The 24,877-nt window shown below is 42.5% G+C and overlaps 1 long non-coding RNA gene across 2 annotated transcripts; it reads left to right on the top strand.

Moving 5' to 3' along the window:
• The first annotated feature begins 704 nt into the window (after positions 1–704).
• Positions 705–20,586, top strand: LOC135320706 (uncharacterized). Of its 2 annotated transcripts, XR_010379972.1 has the most exons (4): positions 705–1,250; positions 4,521–4,593; positions 16,883–17,056; positions 19,531–20,586. It is a non-coding gene; the product is annotated as an uncharacterized LOC135320706 (long non-coding RNA). The 2 variants fall into 2 exon arrangements; XR_010379971.1 differs by lacking the exon at positions 705–1,250 and having other exon boundaries at positions 4,442–4,593.
• Positions 20,587–24,877: the final 4,291 nt, after the last annotated feature.

The following is a 24,877-nucleotide window of genomic DNA, read 5'->3' as shown; positions in this document are numbered from 1 at the left end:
ATCAGTGATGAGAACGCTTAATCATCCGATCATGTTGGGTAAAGCAATTTAACACACCCGTGTGCACTCCCAAGATTTCGTGAACCCGGGGGTTGATTGATAAGAAAGATGTTCCAAATAACATGAGTCTTTAATGTCATTCACTATTTTACAGTTGAGTTCACTATCTGACATATAATATTTGAGTATACTGTCTTGAAATACTGAGGCATAATTCATATTCAACTACAGTCAAATAGTCCCCTCACTTACAACCCTCCCTTCACCCCAAAGAAGACATAAAAAAAGCATTTGCTCAATCTAGGGAAAGGTCATCATTTCTTTGTTTGAGCTGATTACTCAATTCCTATCTATCTTAGTCAAAAATATTTGACCTTTCAGGAATTCACTGTAGTTCACAGAGTGTGAAGATGGAGGAACTCTGATTCTAGGAGGGGCTTGCTCTTCTCCTACTGTCTTCATTGCAGCTCAGTATCTGATCCTTTAAAATGGATGCCTGAGTGGAGGGGAGGGAAGAATAAGTGCTTGATAGCAATGCCCCAACCTGGGAAAAGGCTTACCTGGGCTTGGTGCATTTTGGTCTGAATGGTATTTAAATGCCCCTTGGGACCTGTGGATTCTCATGACCTCTTCCAAGAACATGAGCACTTTTATAATCTCTGCCATCTCTTCTCTTTTAGACGTCAGGAATCTTGGAGCCGTTCTTGGATCAGAGAATTGAGTGACATTCTCAAGTGCACGTTGACACTCCGAATGTTTCTGCCGGTATCACAGAAGTTCAGAAGGTCTCATGAATGTCTTTCGAGCCTGGTATTCTCTAGAGATGTCTCCCTGCCGGTATTCTCCTTTGTAGCGGAACAACTCTCATCAATATGTTCGCATCTCTCCTCAATCCGTGCAGCCAGCTTTTCTGCCAGCTTCTCTTCGTGTCTCCCATAAAGTCGACTTCAACAGGACTGGGCAAGACTGAAAGTACCTCGGAGCCTCACCAGTAAGCTGATGAAAGGCAGTTCTTCCACTCTCTGCCCTTTCAGCTTCTGGAAACTTACCCGTGAACTTAGGTCTTTGGGCAGCAGCATTATCTCGAACTTACACAGCTTCCTGATCAAAAGACCTAAGCCAATCTCCACATAGGGCGGCAGCTCCCCCATCACACTGATCCACCCACACAATTCTGCCCACTTAACTTGGATCCACCAACCACAACAAGCCTCATGGTACACATCAATATTCCACCTGGAATCCAACCGGTAACTGCCATCCCCAATGGTTGATGAATATTGTCAGTGTTGGGGGAGGGGCTGCATTAAACGAGAGGTTCCTAATTTAAATGTGATTCTATCCACTAGCGTGCCACTCTCCTTTTATCTTCCCTCTTCCCTTTGGTACAGATCTGTATATACAGTACAAACGGAGGGAAGTGTGCCCATTTTTAGTTTATGGTTTCACACGTTTTGAAACTTTCTAACAGTTCACAGTTCACAGACACTCCACTAAAGGAAACTCATGTTTGTGTAATATCCATTCACCCAGAATACATTTCCGTCTGTTGCTTTCTGCTGAAACACCCACGCTCTCAGGAAATGGATCCATTTTTTCATGGGGGCTGAAATTCCGAGAAATGAAACCAGTCCCATTGTGCACTTTACTGTCTGTCTCGTTTGCTCTTAGTACAGTTTTGAAGAGCTACTTGCTTTGCTGTAGGCTTATGCCGTTTCTTCTCTACGTAGGGTAGAATATGGCATTCATTCTTGCTGTTGGAAGAATTGTAAGTCTATATCACGGACTATGACCAAATCTTATTCAAAATCGGCATTTGGGTTAGGTCACTATATGCTCTTTTGAATCAATATTTATGAATATTAATGCACACGTCTGTGTTCTGAATACAAGTGTGTTGAGTACATTTAAGCTGCGATACTGGTTCGATGCATGCTGAAAGATCCTTGACAACCTTTTTAGTATTTTGTTTTGAATACTCATGGTTTCTTTGGTATATGTCAGCCAACCGTACCCTTTTGGTGTCACTCTGTTTGATTGATTGCTTGTTTGTTTGCTTGTTGTTGGTTTTGCAAACACATTAGCCCATGCATCACTCCGTTTGCTTCAATCAGAGAGTCATATATGTGAATCACTTAAGATAGTTCTTAAAATCACCTATGATTTCCTGCTACCCTCTCCCATCTTATGGCTTTGATGTCCTCCTAGCCTTCTTCTTGTTTCTTGTTTGTAACTCACGCTCTTCTTGCATTTCCAATAATGGTTTTTCTTATTTCCATTTCATCTTGCTACTTTTCTATTCAGGGTAGAATTCTCAATCTTTCTTTTAGGATAAGTTTTGAACTGCTGAATTCTTTTAAGCTTTGCTGGTCTGTGAATTTCCCTAGCTCTGCCGTTATTAGAAATGGCAGTCATGTGGCATAGGCTACCCATGATTACAGATTTTTCTCATTCAGGATATGGCCTATGTCCTTGCACTCCTCCCTGTTCTGCAATATTTCGGCCGTGATATGAGCTAAAACCCCTCTGGAGGTTCTGTTGTGGCTAAATTGCTTTCCTCTAGATGCATTTTAAATCACTGGGATGATCATGAACTTTGTTGATTTGAATTATACAGCTGCAAATAGGTGTATTGGGATTTCAACTGCTTTGGACGCTATGTATTTCCTGAAATCGTATAGATGAACCTTTCTTGGCTTTCAGCATGTTTCATTGTGATTTTTCTTCAAATAGCTTTTCAGAATTTTTTTTTTATCTCTTGCTTTTCCATTTATGACACTTGTGAATACTATTCTTTCATTCTTTGTCTTACCCCAGGATTCAACCTCGATGTTTGCATTGGTTTGCACTTGCTTTTCTATGTCTTCTTCTGATCGAGGGATTTCTGTTCCCCTGTCTTCACAGTCATTCACGAGTCCCTCTGCATTATCTAGTCTGCTTAGGACTGACTTTAGCCCAGTTATTATCTCATCCATTGAGTTTTCTTATATTATTTGGTTCTTCTTTAGAGTTTCCCTTCCCCTTTTCGTGTATTCTGCCTTTTGTGATTCTGAGACACTGTTGTTCTTCAGCGTTTTCCTCACCTCCGTTTTCAATGCTTGCTCTGGTAGCATTTTTCCGTCTAGTTGCTTGAAACTTATTGTTTGGGCCTTCAAACTCTCTGGTACTGAAATGGTACTTCTGGTTTCTTTTCCTATACTTCTTTTTCTCTACATGTCAAGTACTATCTGTTAACTAATATACACTTACAAGGCTTGGTTAAGTGAAAACTTTAGACTTTGGTGTATGCAATTCCATGATATTTATGTGAAGACAATTTCCCTAGACATTGATGCCATGTCCTGTTCCTGTGTGTGTTGTCTGGTATATCTCTAATAGCTGGTGATGACTTTGTTGTGATGAACACAGCATAATATTTCAATTAGTATATCCTCATTTGTATTATGCTAATCTCACATCTGAAATTGCACAGGGCACTTCCTCTAGTGGAAATGAAGCTTCTGGAGGTTTTCAGCTCTGCATTCTTCTGTATGTCATATTGGTGTGTTTCAAACCCAGCCAACAGACAGTGTGCTTGTAATTTTTATTTTCATGGGATTGTCCCAATGTTACCAGTTCTTCCCAGAGCTTCCATGTCTTCAGAAAAACAAGTGGAAACATATGTATGGATGTCATACTTCAAGGCCTGCTGGAATGATCCCACAGAATGACCTATGTGCCCTCTGTGCAGTACCATATCAATGCCATCCAAAATGTAGCTTCTTCATTTGGTAGATAATGCTGAAGGATATGCTTCATCTTCTCACTCTGTGGAATTAGACCACTCTTCCTTGTTCTCTCATCCTTGTGTCATGGGTTCACGAAGGCAACCACAGAGCTTTTCCACATACTCTGCCTCAAACCAGACCATAATCCCAGTCCAGGTTATGAATGTAGCTTATCCTAAATCTTTTAACAGTGATTTCAACCCCAACGCCTCTGTAAACCTCAGACTAGATGCATGATAATGCTGATTGAGCTGCACACGTTCTCTATTTGAAAAATGCCAAATTGGTCCCTTATACTGTGGATGCAGTGGATGAGGCTATAGGACATATTGATAAACTCAACCGCACACGCCAGTGTGGTTGATTTCTCACTGAGGTCACAGTTCTGTTTGCTGTCTTGATAGGACCCACCATAACCCACAACACACTCTAGATCCCTGAGTTCTCCGTGTGAAGTCATCCATAGCCCTATCCCCCTTTTTCCGCTGCGTCTGCTAGCTCAAATTTGGCAGTTCGGATCTTGGTCTCAGATTCAATTGTGGGGATATATTGTGCTGATTGCTTTGAGTTCTGTCAGCCAAGCATCTGCTGTGCACTCTTCTAACACTCAGCGCATCACCTTCAATCCCATGTGTGCTGCCCGCTTGAGAGTGTGTGTCCAAGTAAAACAAAGTTTCACCACTGATGCTCCATTACCAGAGGTCAGATCCTGCACTGGTTTCCATTCTCTACATTGCCTTTTCCTGCTTCCAGGTTTTCTGAGGCTTCATCCTGTCTTTCGATATAACAGACCATCCTTCGGCAAGTTTCCTGTGCCAAGGGCTGGGTGAGTAGATGTTTACATTTCTGTGTACATGGGAGGGAGTGAGCACAGGATACACTTGTTCTATGCTAACTGAGCATTGATAAATCAACACATTCCTGATATAATTCAAAGAAATGTGATGTTTGATTAGCTCTGTTTTCTTTACAGCCATGGTGGGTGGGTTTGTTCGTAGACTTCAATTTTGACAAGTGTTGATAACTCAGTTGCTGTTTTTAAGAATGTTAATAGAATTGATTTACATGTTTTGGGATTTATAAGAAAATGAAGTTAGAATGTGAAACATACTAAATCCACCTAGATGCCAGACATGTCAATTTTGTAAGATTATGTCAACTCTAAGAAAAATATAGAAAGAAATAAAGTAAAAATGCTGTCCAATATGTTGAAGGGGATATGTCAACTCTTTACTGTTGAAGCCTCCAACACCAACCGGAACCATGAAGTATCTATTGGAACCATGAAATAACCGAGAACCTGGGTTTCCCTTGTGCATGTGGTTCCCTTTACTCCCAATGACACATACTGGCCAATGTTGGAATATCAAGGGTAACATTATTCTTTAGGGAAATACAACAAAAACCAAACAATATATATACATTTAGGCTTGATTCCAAAAGCACCTACAGGCATTTTAGCTATGAGAATCCTGATGCACCTATGCTAGGCAATTGAGAACCAGGTGTTCTTGTATCATTGATGAGAACGTTTAATCATCCCATCATATTGCATACAGCAATTTAACTAAACCAAGTGTGGACCCCCATGATATCGTGCACCCGGGTCTTGACAGAAGTCTAAGATGCTCTACAAAAGCTGTGTCTTTAATGTCTTTCAAAACTTTTACAATTCAGTTCACTATCTGTCTTATAATATTCCTCTATACTTTATAAAAACATGAGGCCGAATACATATTCAAGTTCAGTCAAAGTTTCCCCTCACTTACCACACTCCCTTCACCCCAAAGAATACATAACCCCAGCATTTGCTGAATCTAGGGGTAGGCCATCATTTCTTTGTGTGAGCTAAGTATTCAATTCCTATCTATTTAATCGAGAGTATTTGACCTTTAAGGAGATCACCGTTGTTCAAAGAGAGTGAATTTGGAGGAACTCTGATTCTAGGAGGGGCTTGCTCTTCTCCTAATGGCTTCATTGCAGCTCAGGTTCTGATCCTTTAAAATGGATGCCTGAGTGGAGGGGAGGGAAGAGCAAGTGCTTGATAGCAAGGCCCAAACCGGGGAAAAGTATTACCTGGGCTTGGTGCATTTTGGTCTGAATGGTTTGTAAATGCCCCTTGGGACCTGTGAATTCTCATGACCTCTTCCAAGAACATGAGTGCTTTTATCATCTCTACTATCTCTTCTCTTTTAGACTTCAGGAATCTTGGACCCGTTCTTGGAGCAGGGAATTGAGTAAATTTCTCTAGTGCACGTTGACACTCCGTGTATTTCTACCAGTATCACTGAGGTTCAGTAGGTCTCATGAAAGGCTTTCGAGCCTGTATTCTCTAGAGATGTCTCCATGCCGGTATTCTCCATTGTAGCAGAACAACTCTCATCAATATGTTCGCATCTCAGCTCAATCCGTCCAGCCAGCTTTTCTGCCAGGTTCTCTTCGTGTCTTCCATAAAGTTGACTTCAACAGGACTGGGAAGTCTGAAAGTAACTCGGAGCCTCACCAGTAATCTGATGATAGCCAGATCTTTCACTGTCTGCCCTTTCAGTTTCTGGAAACTTACCCTTGAACTCCGGTCTTAGGGCAGCAGCAGTAACTCGAACTAACACAGATTCCTGAGAAAAAGACAAAAGCCAATCTCCACAGAGGGCAGCAACCCATCCATCACACTGATCCACCGACCGAATTGTGCCCAGTTACCTTGGATCCACCAGCCACAAAAAGCCTCGCTGTACACACCAACATTCCATCTGGAATTCCATCCGACAAATGCCTTCCCCAATGTTTGCTGCACATTTACAGTGATGGGGGAGGGGCTGCATTTAAATAGAGGTTCCTAAGTGATATGTGATTCAATCCACTAGCGTCCCATGGTCCTTTTTTCTTCCCTCTTTCCTTTGTCCCAATCTTTTTACTCTGTATAAACTGAAGGAATTGTGTTCATTTACAGTTTACGGTTTCACACATCTTGAAACATTCTAACAGTTCACAGTACAAAGAGACCCACTAAAGAAAACTCATGTTTGTGTAAAATCCATTCACCCAGAATACATATCCTTCTGTTGCTTTCTGCTGAAACACCCACACTCTCAGAACATGGATCCATTTTTTTCATGGGTGTGAAATTCCAAGAAGTGAAACCAATCCCAATGTGCACTTTACTGTCTGTCTCGTTTGCTCTTAGTACAGTTTTGCAGAGCTACTTGTCTTTGCTATACTCTTATGCCATTTATTCTTTAAGTAGGGTAGAATATGGCCTTCGTTCATTCTGTTGGAAGACTTGTAAGCCTTTATCATGTTCTATGACCCAATATTATTCAAAACCGTCATTTGATTTGGGTCATGATGTGCACTTATGAATCAATATTTATGAATATTAATGCTCGCATCTGTTTTTGAATACAAGTGTGTTGAGTACATGCTAGCCGCCATACTGGGTTGATGCATGCTGAATGATCCTTGACATCACTTTGAGTATTTTGTATTGAATATCTATGGTTATTTGGTATATGTCAGCAAACTTTAACCTTTTGGTGTTTGTTTGTTTGTTTGATTGTTTGTTTTGCAAACACATTAGGCCATGCATCTCTCCTTTTGCTTCAGACAGTCATATAAGATGATTCACTTAAGATAGTCCTTAAAATCACCTATGATTTCCTGCTAAAATCTCCCATGTTTAGGATTGTGATGTCCTCTTTGCCTTCTTCCTGTATCTTCTTTGCAACTCATGCTCTTCTTGCGTTTCCAATAATGGTTTTCTTATTTCCATTTCATCTTGCTACTTTTTTTTTCAGGGAAGGATTCTCAACTTGTTTTTTAGGATCAGTTTCAAACTGCTGAATTCTTTTAAGGTTTGCCAGTCAGTGAAATTCCCTAGCTCTGCCGTTCTTATTAATGGCGATCATTTGGCATTGGCTACCCTAGATTGCAGCTTTTTCTCATTCAGGATATGGCCTATGTCCTGGCACTCCTCCCAGTTTTGCAAAATTTCTGCCGAGATATGAGCTGAAATGCCTCTGGAGGTTCTGTTGTGACTAAGTTGCTTTCCTCAAGGTGCATTTTAGATCACTGGGATGATCATGAACTTTGTTTATTTGAATTCTACAGCTGATTGTTTGTCTATTGCTATTTCACTTACTTTGGATAATTTGTAATTCCTGAATTCGTATAGATGATCCTTTCTTGGCTTTCAGCATGCTTCATTGTGATTTTTGTACAAATACCTTTTCAGAATTTTTTATTTCATCTATTTCTTTTCCACTTGGGACTCTTATGAATCCTATTCTTCCATTCATTTTCTTACCCCAGGATTCAACAGCGATGTTAGCGTTGGTTTGCACTTGGTTTTCTATGTCTTCTTCTGATCGAAGGATTTCTTTTCCCCTGTCTTCACAGTCATTCACGAGTCCCTCTGCATTATCTAGTCTGCTTAGGACTGACTTTAGCCCAGTTATTATCTCATCCATTGAGTTTTCTGATATTATTTGATTCTTCTTTAGAGTTTCCCTTCCCCTTTTCGTGTATTCTGCCTTTTGTGATTCTGAGACACAGTTTTTTATACTGTGTTTTCCTCACCTCCATTTTCAATGCTTGATCTGGTAGCATTTTGCCATCCAGATGCTTGAAAGCTTATTGTTTGGGCCTTCAGTCTCTTTGGAACTGAAATTGTACTTCCTGTTTCTTTTACTATACTTCTATTTCTCTACTGGTCAAGTACTATCAGGTATCTAATATAGACTTAAAAGGCTTGGATAAGTGAAAACTTTAGACTCTTTGGTGTACACAATTCCATGATATTTCTGTGAGGACAATTTTCCCTAGACATTGATGCCATGTCCTATTCCTCTGTGTGTTGTCTGGTATATCTCTAATTCCTGGTGTTGCATTTGTTGTGATGAACACACCATACTATTTCAATTAGTATAACCTCTGTTTTATTATGCTAATCTCACAGTTCAGAAAGTGCACATGGCACTTCCTCTAGTGGAAATGAAACTTCTAAAGAGTTTCAGCTCTGCATTCTTCTGTATGTCATATTGGTGTGTTTCCAACACAGCCAACAGACATTGCGCTTGTAAGTTTTATTTCCATGGGAATGTCCCAATGTTACCAGTTCTTCACAGAGCTTCCCTGTCTTCAGAAACACCAGTGGAAACATATGTATGGATGTCATACTTCAAGGCCTGCTGGAATGATCCCACAGACCGACCTATGTTTCCTCTGTGCAGTACCATGTCAGTGCCATCCAAAATGTAGCTTCTGCATTTGGGAGATAATGCTGAAGGAAATGCTTCATCTTCTCACTCTGTGGAATTTGAACACACTTCCTTGTTCTCTCATCCTTGTGTCTTGGGTTCTCGAAGGCAACCACAGAGCTGTTCAGCATCGTCTGCCTGAAACCAGAACGTAATCCCAGTCCACGTTACGAATGTAGCTTATCCTAAATTATTTAATACTGATTTCAGCCCCAACGCCCCCTGGAACACTCAGATCAGATGCATGATATCTCTGATTGATCCCCACATGTGCTCTATTTGCAAAATGCAAAATTGGTCCCTGGTCATGCAGATGCAGTGGATGAGGCAATAGGACATATTGATAAACTCAACCTCATACGCCAGTGTGGTTGATTTGTCACTGAGGTCATAGTTCTGTTTGCTCTTTTTATAGGACCCACCATAAACCACAGTGCACTCTAGATCCCTGAGTTCTGCGTGTGCCGTTATCCGTAGCCCTATCCCTCTTTTTCTGCTGCCTCTGCTAGCTCAAATTTGGCAGCTCGAATCTTGGTCTCAGATTCAATTGTGGGGATATTTTGTGTTGATTTCTTTGAGTTCTGTCAGCCAAGCATCTGCTGTGTACGCTTCTAACACTCAGGGCATCACCTTCAATCCCAAGTTTGCTGCCGGCTTGAGAGTGTGCGTCCGAGTAATACTGAGTATCACCTTTTATGCTCCATTACCAGAGGTCAGATCCTGCACTGGTTTGCATTCTCTACTTTGCCGTCTCCTGCTTCAATGTTTTCTCAGGCCTCATCCTGTCTTTGGATGTAACAGACCAATCTTCGGCAAGTTTCCTGTGCCAAGGGCTTGGTGAGTGGATGTTTACATTGCTGTGTACATGGGAGTGAGAGTGCACAGGTTACACTGGTACTCTGCCAATTGAGCATTGATAAATCAACACTTTCCTGATATAATTCACAGAAATGTGATGTTTGTTTAGCTCTGTTTTCTATACACCCATCATGGGAGGGTTTGTCCGTAGACCCCAGTTTTGATATTGTGTTGATAACTCAGTTGCAGTTTTTAAGAAGGTTAATAGAATTGATTTACATGTTTTGGGATTTATAAGTAAATGAAGTTAGTTTTTGTAACATACTAAATCCACCTAGATTCCAGACTTGTCAATTTGTAACATTTTGTCAACTCTAAGAAAAATATAGACAGTTAGAAAGTAAAATCGGAGTCCAAAATGTTGAAGGGGAAATGTCAACTCTTTACTGTTGAAACCTCCAACACCAACAGGAACCATGAAGTTCCTATAGGAACCATGAAATAGCTGAGAACCTGTGTTTCCCTTGTGCATGTGGTTCCCTTTATTCCCAATGACACATACTGGCCAACGTTGGCATTTCATGGGGTAACATACCTCTTTAGGAAAATACAAGTAAAACCAACAAAATATACAAATTTAGGCTTGATTCCAAAAGCACATACAGGCATTTTAGCTATGAGAACCCTGATGCAGCTATGCTAGGCAATTGAGAACCAGGTGTTCTTCTATCATTGATGAGAATGCTTAATCATCCGATCATATTGGGTAAAGCAATTTCACACAACCAAGTGTGCACCCCCATGATATCGTGCACCCGGGGATTGACAGAAGCATAAGACTCTCTATATAACCTGTGTCTTTAAAGTATTTCATGAATTTTACAGTTCAGTTCACTATCTGACTTATAATATTTGACTATACTGTCGTGAAAAACTGAAGGCCGAATACATATTCAAGTTCAGTCAAAGATTCCCCTCACTTATCACACTCCCTTCACCCCAAACTAGAAATAACCCCAGCATTTGCTGAATCTAGGGGAAGGTCATCATTTCTTTGTGTGAGCTAAGTATTCAATTCCTATCTATTTTAGTCGAGAGTATTTGACTTTAAGGAGTTCTCCGTTGTTCACACAGTGTGAATTTGGAGGAACTCTGATTCTAGGAGGGGCTTGCTCTTCTCCTACTGGCTTCATTGCATCTCAGGTTCTGATCCTTTAAAATGGATGCCTGAGTGGAGGGGAGGGAAGAGCAAGCGCTTGATAGCTATGCACAAAACTGGGAAAAGGCTTACCTGGGCTTGGTTCATTTTGGTCTGAATGGTTTGTAAATGCCCCTTGGGACCTGTGTATTCTCATGACCTCTTCTAAGGACATGAGTGCTTTTATCATCTCTGCCATCTCTTCTCTTTTAGACTTCAGGAATCTTGGACCCGTTCTTGGAGCAGGAAATTGAGTAAATTTCTCCAGTGCACGTTGACACTCTGTATATTTCTACCAGTATCACCGAGGTTTAGTAGGTCTCATGAAAGAATTTCGAGCCTGGTATCCTCTAGAGATGTCTCCATACCGGTATTCTCCATTGTAGAAGAACAACTCTCATCAATATATTCGCATCTCTGCTAAATCCGTGCAGCCAGCTTTTCGGCCAGGTTCTCTTCGTGTCTCCCATAAAGTCGACTTCAACAAGACTGGGAAGTCTGAATGTACCTCGGAGCCTCACCAGTAATCTGATGACAGGCAGATCTTCCACTGTCTGCCCTTTCAGATTCTGGAAACTTACACTTGAACTCAGGTCTTAGGGCAGCAGCAGTAACTCGAACTTATAAATCTTCCCGAGCAAAAGACAAAAGCCAGTCTCCACAGAGTGTGGCAGCCCCTCCATCATATGGATCCACCCAGAGAATTCTGCCCAGTTACCTTGGATCCACCAGCCACAAGAAGCCTTATGGTACACACAAACCTTCCATCTGGAATTCCTTCCGGTACCAGCCGTCCCCAATGTTTGCTGCATTATTTCATTGATGGGGGGGTCTGCATTAAAACAGAGGTTCCTAAGGGAAATATGATTCAATCCACTAGTGTCCCATGGTCCTTTTTTCTTCCCTCTCTCCTTTGGTCCAGTTCTTTATACATAGAACAAACGGAGGGAACTGTGTCCATTTTTAGTTTACGGTTTCACACGTCTTGAAACTTTCTAACATTTCACAGTACACAGAGACCCACTAAATGAAACTCATGTTTGTGTAATATCCACTCACCCAGAATACATATCCTTCTGTTGCTTTCTGCTGAAACACCCACACTCTCAAAACATGCATCCATTTGTTTCATGGGGGTGAAAATCCAAGAAGTGAAACCAATCCCATTGTGCAGTTTCCTGTCTGTCTCTTTTTCTCTTAGTATAGTTTTGCAGAGCTACTTGTCTTTGCTATATTCTTATGCCGTTTCTTCTCTATGTAGGGCAGAGTATGGCATTCGTTCATCCTGTTGGAAGGCTTGTAAGTCTATATCACGTTCTATGACCCAATCTTATTTAAAACCGTCATTTGGTTTGGGTCACAATATGCACTTATTAATCAATATTTATGAATATTAATGCATGCATCTGTTTTCTGAATACAAGTGTGTTGGGTACATGTTAGCCGCCATACTGGGTAGATGCGTGCTGAATGATCCTTGACATCACTTTGAGTATGTTGTATTGAATAAACATGTTTCTTTGGTATATGTCAGCCAACTGTAACTTTTTCGTGTTTGTTTGTTTGATTGTTTGTTTTGCAAACACATTAGGCCATACTTCTCTCCCTTTGCTTCAGACAGACAGTCATATAAGCTGATTCACTTAAGATAGTGCTTAAAATCTCCTATGATTTCCTGCTACCCTCTCCCATCTTAAGATTTTGATGTCCTCCTTTCCCTCTTCCTTTTTCTTCTTTGCAACTCATGCTCTTCTTGCATTTCCAATAATGGTTTTCTTATTTCCATTTCATCTAGCTACTTTTCTATTCAGGGAAGGATTCTCAACTTGTGTTTTAGGATCAGTTTCAAACTGCTGAATTCTTTTAAGATTTGCCGGTCAGTGAAATTCCCTAGCTCTGCCATTCTTAGAAATGGCAGACATTTGGCATTGGCTACCCTAGAGTGCAGCTTTTTCTCATTCAGGATATGGCCTATGTCCTGGCACTCTTCCCGTTTTGGAAAATTTCTGCCGATATATGAGCTTAAACCCCTCTGGAGGTTCTGTTGTGACTAAGTTGCTATCCTCGAGGTGCATTTTAGAACCCTGGGATGTTCATGAACTTTGTTTATTTGAATTCTACAGCTGCTTGTTGTTCTATTGGATTTTCATCTACTTTGGATGCTGTGTACTTACTGAATTCGTATAGATGATTCTTTCTTGGCTTTCAACATTTTACATTGTGATTTTTGTACAAATACCTTTTCAGAATTTTTTATTTTATCTCTTGCTTTTCCATTTCGGACAATTATGATTCCTATTCTTTCATGCTTTGTCTTACCCCAGGATTCAATAACAATGATTGCGTTGGTTTGCACTTGCTTTTCTATGTCTTCTTCTGATCGAAGGATTTCTGTTCCCCTTTCTTCACATTCATTCACGAGTCCCTCTGCATTATTTAGTCTGCTTAGGACTGACTTTAGTCCAGTTATTATCTCATCCATTGAGTTTTCTGATATTATTTGATTCTTCTTTAGATTTTCCATTCCTCTTTTCTGGTATTCTGCGTTTTGTGTATCTGAGACACTGTTGTTCTTCAGAGTTTTCCTCACCTCCGTTTTCAATGCCTGCTCTGGAAGCATTTTGCCATCTAGTTGCTTGAAAGCTTATTGTTTGGACCTTCAATCTCTCTGGAACTGAATTGGTACTTCCTGTTTCTTTTACTATACTGCTTTTTCTCTGCTTGTTAAGTACTATCAGGCAACTAATCTAGACTTATAAGGCTTGGTTTATTGAAAATTTTAGACTCTTTGGTGTACACAATTCCATGACATTTCTGTGAGGACAATTTTCCCTAGACATTGATGCCATGTCCTGTTCCTGTGTGTGTTGTCTGGTATATCTCTACTTGCTGGTGTTGCCTCTGTTGTGATGAACACACCATAATATTTCAATTAGTATAACCTCATTTTTATTATTCTAATCTCACAATTCTGAAAGTGCACAGGGCATCTCATCTAGTGGAAATGTTGCTTCTAAAGTTTTTCAGCTCTGCATTCTTCTGTATGTCATATTGGTGTGTTTACAACACAGCCAACAGTGAGCTTGTAAGTTTTATTTCCATGGGAATGTCCCAATGTTACCAGTTCTTCCCAGAGCTTCCCTGTCTTCAGAAACACCAGTGGAAACTTATGTATGGATGTCATACTTCAGGGCCTGCTGGAATGATCCCACAGACCGACCTATGTTTCCTCTGTGCAGTACCACGTCATTGCCATCCAAAATGTAGCTTCTACATTTGGGAGATAATGCTGAAGGAAATGCTTCATCTTCTTACACTGTGGAATTTGAACACACTTCCTTGTTCTCTCATCCTTGTGTCATGTTTTCACGAAGGCAACCACAGAGGTGTTCCGCATCCTCGGCCACAAAAAAGACAGTAATCCCAGTCCAGGTTACGAATGTAGCACAACCTAAAACTTTTAATGCTGATTTCATCCCCAACGCCCCTTGAACCCTCGGACCAGATGCATGATGTCTCAGATTGATCCCCACATGTGTTCTATTTGCAAAATACCAAATTGTCCCTGGCGTGCAGATGCAGTGGATGTGGCCATAGGACATATCGATAAACTCAACATCACACGCCAGTGTGGTTGCTTTCTCACTGATGTCACAGTTCTGTTTTCTCTCTTGATATGACTCACCACAACCCAGAATGCACTCTAGATCCCTGAGTTCTGCGTGTGCCGTCATCAGTAGTCCTATCCCTATTTTTCCTCTGCCTCTGCTAGCTCAAATTTAGCAGCTCGGATCTTGTTCACCGATTCAATTGTGGGGGTATTTTGTGCTGATTTCTTTGAGTTCTGTCAGCCAAGCATCTGCTGTGCCCTCTTCTAACACTCAGCACATCACCTTCAATCCCATGTGTGCAGTCAGCTTGAGAGTGTGCGTCCAAGTAAAGCAGAGTTTCACCTTTGCTGCTCCATTACCAGAGGTCAGATCCTGTAGTGGTTTCCATTCTCTACACTGCCTTCTCCCCTTTCCTGTTTTCTGAGGCCTCATCCTGTCTTTGGAAGTAACAGACCACTCTTCGGCAAGTGTCCTTTGCCAAGGGCTGGGTGAGTGGATGTTTACATTACTGTGTAAATGGGAGCAAGTGGGCGCATGTTGCACTGTTTCTCTGTCAACTGGGCATTGATAAATCATCACTTTACAGATATAATTCACAGAAATATGATGTTTACTTTGCTCTATTTTTTATACAGCCATGGTGGGAGTGTTGTCCGATGGCTCCAGTTTTGACATTGTGTTAATAACTCACATGCAGGTTTTAAATAGGTTAATAGAATAGATTTACATGTTTTGGGATCTTTATGAAAATGAAGTTAGTTTTTGAAACATACTAAATCTACCTAGAACCCGATTTGTCTATTTTTGTAACATTTTGTCAGCTCTAAGGAAATAATAGAGAAATAGAATATAAAATAGCTGTCCAAATTTTAAACGGGACATGTCAACTCTTTACTCTTGAAGCCTTCAACAGCAACAGGAACCAGGAAATACCTATTGGAACCGTGAAATTACCCGCAACATGGGTTTTCATTTTGAAAGTGTTACCCTTTATTTCCAATGTCTCATACTGGCCAATGTTGGCATTTAAAGATGTAACATTACTCTCTACTAAAATACAAGAAAATCCAAACAAAATATATACATTTAGGCTTGATTCCAATAGCACCTAGAGGCATAATAGGTATGAGAATCCTGCTGCAGCTATGCTAGGCTGTTGAGAACCAGGTGTTTTTCTATCAGTGATGAGAATGCTTAATCTACCGATCATGATGGGTAAAGCAATTTAACAAATCCAAGTCTGCACTCCCATGATATAGTGCACCCGAGGCTTGACTGAAGGGAAAGACGGTCCACATAACCTGTGTCCTTAATGTCTTTGGCGACTTTTACAGTTCAGTTCACTATTTGACTTCTAATATTTGACTATACTGTCTTGTGAAAATGAGGCCTAATACCTATTCAAGTTCAGTCAAAGATTCCCCTCACTTACCACACTCCCTTCACCCCAAAGAAGACATAACCCCAGCATTTGCTGAATCTAGGGGAATGTCATCATTTCTTTCTGTTAGCTAAGTATTCAATTCATATCTATTTTAGTCTAGAGTATTTGATCTTTGAGGATTTCACTGTTGTTCTCAGAGTGTGAATCTGTTGGAACCCTGATTCTAGGAGGGGCTTGCACTTCTCCTACAGGCTTCATTTCACCTCAGGTGCTGATCTTTAAAATGGATGCCTGAGTCGAGGGTAGTTTAGTGCAAGGGCTTCATAGCAAGGGTGATAGTGGGAAAAGTCTTACCTGGTCTTGGTGCATTTTGGTCTGAATTGTTTGTAAATGCCCATTGGGACGTGTGGATTCTAATGACCTCTTCCAAGAACATGAGCACTTTTATCATCTCTGCCATCTCTTCTCTAGTAGACATCAGGAATCTTGGACCCGTTCTTGGAGCAGGGAATTGAGTAACTTCTTCAAGGGCACGTTGACACTCCATATATTTCTGCCAGTATCAGCGAGGTTCAATATGTCTCATGAAGGTCTTTGGGCCTGGTATTCTCTAGAGATGTCTCCATGCCAGTATTTTCCATTGTAGCAGAACAACTCTCATGAATGTGTTCGCATCTCTCCTCAATCAGTACAGCCAGCTTTTCTGCCAGCTTCTCTTTGTGTCTCCCATAAAGTCGACTTCAAGAGGAATTGGCCATTTTTTAAGGACATTGGAGCCTCACCAGTAAGTTGATGATAGACAGATCTTCCACTGTCTGCCCTTTCACGTTCTGGAAACTTACCCGAAATCTCATGTTTTTGGGCAGCAGCAGTATCTCGAACTTACACAGCTTCCCGAAAAAAAGACCTAAGACAAACTCCACAGAGGGCGGCAGCCCCTCCCTCACACTGATCCATCCACAGAATTCTGCCCAGTTTCCTTGGATCCACCAGCCACAACAAGCCTCGAGGTACCCATCAGCTTTCCACCTGGAATCCAACAGGTAACTGCCATCTACAATGGTTGATACATCTTGTTATTGTTGTGGGAGGGGCTGCATCAGACAACAGATTCCTAAGGTTAATGTGATTCTATCCACTAGCGTCCCATGGTCCTTTTTTCTTCCCACTTTCCTTTGGTTCAGATCCGTATACACAGTACAAATGGAGGGAAATGTGTCCAGTTTTAGTTTATGGTTTCACACGACTTTAAACTTTCTAAAAGTACACAGTTCACAGAGACACACTAAAGAAATTATGTTTGTGTAATATCCATTCACCCAGAACACATATCCGTTTGTTGCTTTCTGCTGAAACACCCACACTCTCAGAGTATATATCTAATTGTTTATTGGGGGCTGAAATTCCAAGAAATGAAACCAACCCCTATGTGCACTTTACTGTCTTTCTCTTTAGCTCTTTGTATAGTTTTGCAGAGCTACTTGTCTTTGTTATAGGCTTATGCCATTTCGTCTCTACCTAGGGTAGTATAGGGCATTCATTCATCCTGTTGCAAACAATGTAAGTCTATATCATGGTCTATGAAAACATTTTATTCAAACTCGTCATTAGATTTGTGTTACGATGTACTCTTATGAATCAATACTTATGAATATTTATGCATGCATCATTTTTCTGAATACAAGTGTGTTGAGTACATGCAAGCACCGATACTGGGTCGATGCGTGCTGAATGATCCTTGACATCACTTTGAGTATTTTCTTTTGAATATTCATGGTTTCTTTGGTATATGTCAGCCAACCGTACCCTTTTTGTGTTTGATTGATTGATTGTTTGTTTGCTTGTTGTTTGTTTTGCAAATACATTAGGCCATGCATCTCTCCGGTTGCTTCAACAGAGAGTCATAGGAGCTGATTCAGTTAAGACACTGCTTAAAATCACCTATGATTTAATGCTTCCCTCTCCCATCTCTAGGGTTTTGCTGTCCTACTTGCCTTCTTCTTTTTTATTCTTTGAATCTCAAGCTCTTCCTGCATTTCCAGTAATGGTTTTCTTATACCAATTACAACTTGCTACTGTCTATTCAGGGTAGAATTCTCAATTTTTCTTTTAGGGTTAGTTTCAAACTGCTGATTTCTTTTAAGTTTTGCCGGTCTGTGAAATTCTCTTGCTCTGCCATTATTATTAATGGCGGACATGTGGCATAGGCTAACCTAGATTGCAGCTTTATCTCATTCAGTTTATGGTCTATGTCCTGGCACTCCTCCCTGTCCTGCAATATTTCTGTCGAGATATCAGCTGAAACCCCTCTGGAGGTTCTGTTGTGACTAAGTTGCTTTCGTCTAGGGGCATTTTAAATCAATGGGATAATCGTGAACTTTGTAGATATGAATTATACAGCTGCTTGTATGTCTATTGGGATTCCACCTCCTTTGGACGCTGTGCACTTCCTGAAATCTTATAGATGATTCTTTCTTGGCTTTCAGAAATTTTCAGTCTGATTTTTCTACAAATAAATTTTCAGGCTTCTTTTTTGTTTTTAATCTCTTGCATTCCTATCTGGGGCTCTTATGTATCATATTCTTTCATGCTTTGTCTTACCCCGTGATTCAACAGCAATGTTTGCATTGGTTTACACTTGCTTTTCTATGTCTTCTTCTGATCGTGGGATTTCTGTTCCCCTGTCTTCACAGTCATTCACGAGTCCCTCTGCATTATCTAGTCTGCTTAGGACTGACTTTAGCCCTGTTATTATCTCCTCATTTGAGTTTTCTGATATTATTTGGCTCATCTTTAGATATTCTCTTCCCCTTTTCTGGTATTCTGCCTTTTGTGAATCTGAGACTCTCTTTTTCTTCAGTGATTTCCTCTCCTCCATTTTCAATGCTTGCTCTGGTAGCATTATGCGGTTCCAAATCTGACCCAAAACCAACGAGTCTTTTCTTTTTTTAAGAACTTCACCATGGACAAAAGATGTCACTAAAGAAGGTGAGAAAAGAGCAGGTCCCCATCATTCAGAATCCCTCCCAAAGGGCCCACAGAAGTAAAGAGGAGACGAACGAGAGAAAAGGTTTATTTATACACATGCAGGAGCCAACCAGAAAAGTAACTACCATGTTAAATGGTGAAAGTTAAAGGCTTTTTATCAACCTAACTTAATAGGGCAAAGGGAGAGGAGAGAATTGGCTTCCATGACAGGTTTTATTCTACATCTGTTGAATCTCAGGTATCTTCAGCTTAAAGTGCTTTTGTATTAACCGTGGGTTCCATCTGACTTTCCTTTCCTCGAACTTTGTTCTTTTTCAAAATTCACTCATGTATTCTGAGCCCCTGGATTTTCCACGTGAATTTTAGATTGATTGTCAGTTCCTGCAAAACAGAAACTGGGATTTGGGTAGGCATTCTTTGAATCCTTAGATCTATTTGTGGACTATTGTCATCTTAGTAGAATGAAGCCTTCTGCTCCATGAAAATGGGATTATTTTCTGTGAATGTAGGTCTTAATTTCTCTCAACAGAATCTCTCATCTATTGTAGTCTTCAGTGCCCAAGTTTGATACTTCTTCCTCACCTCTATTGGACGCTGATTCAGAAAAGACACGACCTCCTGGAGAACCTCTGCTGCCACGGAGCTGACATGGAACTGAGTCCTGAGGAGGCTTTAAATACTTTTAAAAACAGGATTAGTGTACTTTAATTACTCCATAGATGAGTAATGAATGGGTCACATTAACATAGGATTTTAATCCTTTTAGAATTAGTAGAGTAATAAAGACACATTACAAAAAATTGAAATATTGCCTAAAAGAGAAGAGATTTGTAATTCCCACCCACAGAGGTGACCGTCATGAATGATTTGTTGCTTATGTCTCAGTCTCTGTGTCTCTCAGTATGTCTCTTTCGATCTCTGCCTCTCACACACTCACAATCAGATCAATTTACATCTATATTGATTTCACACATATGTGGTAGTGCAGATGGGACCCTGGATGCAGACAGTGGGTCTGCATACTTCCATCCTGAGGCCTCCCTTGACATTGGATTGAGACCAGGCACCCACTTTTCCAACTGCACAGCATTCATTCATTCACATCAACCAGAACGAATGGACCCCATCCCCTCTCCATCAACATTAGTGTTGCCTTAATTCCGACTGTTTCAACCAGTGCTGTGATGAACACCCTTGAAAAGGCATCTTTGAATAGGTGTGTAAGGATTTTAGTGGGATGAACTGTAAGGATCAGAATTTCTGGGGAAGAGATGCATCTGTGGCCCTTTGATGCATCCTGCACCCTGTTCTCCTGAAGAGGAGCACCCCTTCACTCTTCCCTCCAGGGGATCTGCTGGAGACTCTGCCTGCTTACATTGTCGCCAGGGCTGGTTGTCACCTGACTAAAGACCCGCCAGTGTGATGGTGACCAGTGCTGTCTCTGCAGTGTTTCCGTCTGCCTGAGTTCTCAGCTGAGAGGTCAAGCCTCTCTAACACACACTGGCCACCTGCATTGCCTCTCATTGGAACTGCCCATTTCTGTTCTATTTCTGTTTAGAACACTGGGTTTTGAAAGGTTTTTGGACTACAGGGGTGGGAAACCCTTCGCCAACCTTCGGTTATGAAGAATGCTTTTTCCAGGTTGTGGTTTGTCTTTCCAGCTGTTTTTCTGGGCTTTTGCAAATTTTTTTTATTTGTTTGGTTTTGTTTTTGCCACAGGAAGAGCAAGCATCTCCCTTATGTCTTCTGGCTGTGGTGTCTCAGGGGGAACAGCAGTGTCTACCCTGAGATTATGCACAGAGTTACTAAAAGGGCTTCAATTTGTACATCACATCTTTAATCCCCCTGGATATCCCCTTTAAATAATAAAAATGCTGTTTCAAGTGAAAACAAAAAAAAATCACCAGCCCCAGCTTAAAACATGTGGGCAGGGACAAAAAAAAAAAACCTTTTTTAAAGTTTCATTGACAGGGAACACCCAGGAGAGGTAAAGACACGCAGAGAGAAAGAGGACTTGGGGTTGTCAGGGGCTGGGTGAGGAGGGAGGGGAGTGCACGCTCTGGATCCATGGTTTCACTTTGAGGAAAGAAATAGTGTGAAACTAGATGGTAGTGATGGTCGCACAACATTGTGAATGCCCCTAATGCTCCTGAATTGCACAATTTAAAAGAGGAAATGTCTATATTTTATTACATGAAACTCTAAAAAGAAAAATAAAGGATGCCATAAATGATGAGAAACAAACAAAGAAAACTAAATAAAACCAAACAAAAACATCTCCAGCGGAAGGGAAGTCGTTTGGGAGGGGAAGGGGACTGGCGGTGGGATTTGGAGAACATTTTGGAGAAGAAGGTGTGGGTGGGTGCAGAGGGGGCTCTGCCCCAGGGGGTGGTGATGCCTGAACTGTTTCTCCATTGTCCAGCAGTCCAGCTGCAGATGCAGGTTCAGGAGGAGCTGCAGGAGATGCAGGGGGGAGCTCTGTGTCTACTGCTGGATCCAGATCATCATTTTTTGGTCTCTGACATCTTCCTCTGCCCCTGCCTCCTGTGTAACTATTGGATGTGGAGAGAGTTTTAAGTCTTGTGGAAGTGCTCATGCTGTGAGAGAGGAAAAATTGACCCACCTGCCTCCCTTTCCATGTGCCTCTTCAAGGACAGAAACCTTACCAGAGCTTTCCAGACAGCTCCCACCCAAAAAGTGCCCACAGGATGTGTTCTGTGACAGAATTTTTCCAGACAGGTGGTCTGAGGCCATTCTTTGCTCTGGTCAAAACAGTAGCCTCTGGGGACACCTCCCTGTGTGGCCCAGCCCTTGCCCCTCCCTCACCTACACACATGCAACACACCTGCCTTTCTGACCTTCGGGCTCTGCTTCGGCGACCCCTGGTCCTCCACCTGACTTGCAGCGAGGTGGGCACGGTGCTCCATGTCAGAGCCGGGTGTGCTGAGCTACCCGTCAGCCCCGGACAGGTCCCTGGGGAGAGCCCTGGGTGATGTATGGGTCGGAGGCCTGCCCCACTGATTTCTGGGCCATGGTGGTGGGTACCCCTCCATATCCAGAACCACCTGGAGCCTGCGCTGGCCCTCAGAATAGTGGCACACCAGCCCTTCAATTGGGGAGGGGGCGTTGGTGTTCTTATTCATCAGCTTCTGTTCAGTATGTGGTATCTGGCTCTGCAATGACAGTGACCAGCGGCTGACTCGGCCTGGAAGTCTCAGAGCCCTGCCCGGCCAGGAACACTCCTGATTCTGTCCACTCGACCCTCTGCTGCCAGGTCAGACTGGGACCTTGTTCAGCTCAGACACCCAGGAGGGAAAAGACATACCCAGAGAGCATGGGCTCCACCTCGGGCAGCAGGACCGTTCCCCGGCTCTCCACATCCCAGCCAGCCAGCTTTGACCTGGGCTGGGGATGTGACCGGCCCCCTAGGCCTCTGACCTGCTCTTGCTTGAGGCAGAAACCCATCCCCAACATGACTGCTCCATCTCCACCAGCCAGGAAAGGGCCATGGTTCTACCTGGGTGGGATCTGAGTGGTGGCCCGGCCTGGGCGGGCCTGCCCTGGGCCTCCCTGTTTTACCTTTGGGTGTCTCTCGCCAAAAGGCCAGAGGAGCCTTGAGTGAGACCTGACCCAGCGCCGGTAGTGTTGGTACAGCCCCTCGCTGCGGGCTTTCTGGGAGCTGCGGCCTCGGGATAATGGGATGCAGCAGAACATGCCTCTGTCTCCAACCAGGTGAGCTGAGTAGGGACTTCTCTACAGAGTGGGTGCCTGGTGACTTCGGTTCCAAGTTCTATTGGGCTCTATTGCCAGGGAAGTGAGGTCACTTACTGGGGTCCACTTATCCAAGCTTCCTCCTGACACAAAGCTCCCCAAGGGCCTTTCTGGGCTGCCGATCTCTCATTTCTCACTTCTTGCCTTGTTCACACACAGTGATACCAACTCAGCCTCCCCCATAGCCCTGGGGAGTCCTGGATGCAGCCAGTGCCGCAGCTCTGAGGACACCTTGGGTCAGACCTGGCTCCCCCCACTCAGCAGTGCTGTCACCCTGGACAAGCCACGTGCCTCTCAGGGTCTCCCCAAACCCCCATCGGCACAGTGGGGATCATTCTGGCCCCTGCTTCCTAGAGAAGCCATCCTGTCTCTAGACCTAGAAACACCTACTGCATCTGTCACCCCCACGGGCTGGCATCACAGGGAGCTCGTGCACAGACTCAGCAAAGGAAGGAACCCACAGAGGGCTGGCGGAGCACAGAGAACATGCCACACCGGCCGGGGTCTGCCCTGGGGTCTGGAGAAAGTCACTTTCCTTGCTACATGCTTCCCAGCTCCCAGTCGTGAGACTGAAATTAAATACAACTCTGACATCATCCGCTCTGGCATACAGCCACCTAGGTCATTCTGTCATGTTGACATACAGATCCAGTGTCTCATCTCGGCCTCTGTGGTGGGCTGCCCCACAATGGTTTCCTATTTTTTGCCTTCTGTTCCCACACCATTGTGTGATACCCACACCCTCCCCTGGAAGGTGGATGGACTTTGGGACCAGGTTCTGACATGTAGACTGACTTGTGAAAATGTGGGTGAGTTCCACTCATTACCAGCTCCAGTGTTCCTTCTCTCTGTCTCTGCCTCTCAGTGCCTCTCTCTCTGTCTTGTCTCTCTCTCTGTTTCTCTGTCTCCCCCTGCATTTCTGTGTTTCAGTCTGTCTCTTTTCCTGTATGTATGTGTATATATATTTATGTGCATATGTGTGTATTTATGTATGTATTTTTCTGGCCCACGGCAGGTCACTTCTGAAAATCCTTTGATGACATATTGATTATTTTGAATTCATGTTACTGAAGAAAAATTATCTTTGAAAATTGTGCAAGAACTTTGGTGGGTTCTCCTCTAAGGACCAGCACTGCTGGGGAAGGGATGCACCTTTGGCGCCTTGATGTATCCTGCACCTTGTTCTGCCGGAGAGGACGTCCATTTGCTTTTCCCTCCAGGGGACCTCCTGGGGCCTCTGCCTGCTCACGTTGTCACCAGGGTTGGTTGTCACCGGGCTAAAGTCCTACCAGTATGATGGTGGCCAAAGCTGTCTCTGCAGTCTGTCCGTCTGCCTGTGTCCTCACCTGAGAGGTCGAACATCTCTAGCAGACACTGGCCACCTGCACTGCCTCTCGTTGGAAATGCCTCTGTGTGTTTTGTTTCTTTTCAGAACACTGGGCTTCAAGAGGTTTTTGGACCACAGGGATGTGAAGCTTTTCTCCGACCTTGGGTCATGAGGAAAGGTTTTTCCAGGTTGTGGTTTGCCTTTCAATCTGTCTTTCTTGGCCTTTGTTTTCTCTTTTTGTATGCTTTTATTTTGCCACAAGAAGAGCTAAGCATCTCCCTTCTGGCTCTGGTTTCACAGTTAGAACAGCAGTGCCTACCCCGAGATTATGCCAGTTACTAAAAGAGATTCATTTGGTACGTCTCATCTTTAATCCAGCTGGTTTTCCTCTCCAAATACAAAAATGCTAATTCACGTGAAAACAAACAAACAAAAATTCACCCTTCCCTACTTAAGATATGTGGGCAGACAAAAAAATATTTAAAAAGCCAACTTTTATATGATTTCATTGATAGGGAACCTCCAGATAGGTAAAGACATAGAGAGAGAAAGGGGATTAGGGCTTGTCAAGGGCTGGGGGAGGTAGGATGTGGGGTTCACTTTGTATACAAGCTTTCACTTTGAGGAAGGAAATAGTCTGAAACCAGTGGTGTTGTTCTCACAGCATTGTGAATGCACTTCATGCTCCTGAAAACTGCACAATTTAAAATGGGAAAAGGCTAAACTTTATTCTTATAAACTTAAAACAAAAATAGAATATAGTATAATAGAAAAGAAA

This window comes from Camelus dromedarius, unplaced genomic scaffold, assembly GCF_036321535.1.
Source record: "Camelus dromedarius isolate mCamDro1 unplaced genomic scaffold, mCamDro1.pat HAP1_SCAFFOLD_114, whole genome shotgun sequence".
NCBI lineage: Eukaryota > Metazoa > Chordata > Mammalia > Artiodactyla > Camelidae > Camelus > Camelus dromedarius.
This window is presented reverse-complemented; position numbering and strand designations above follow the sequence as displayed.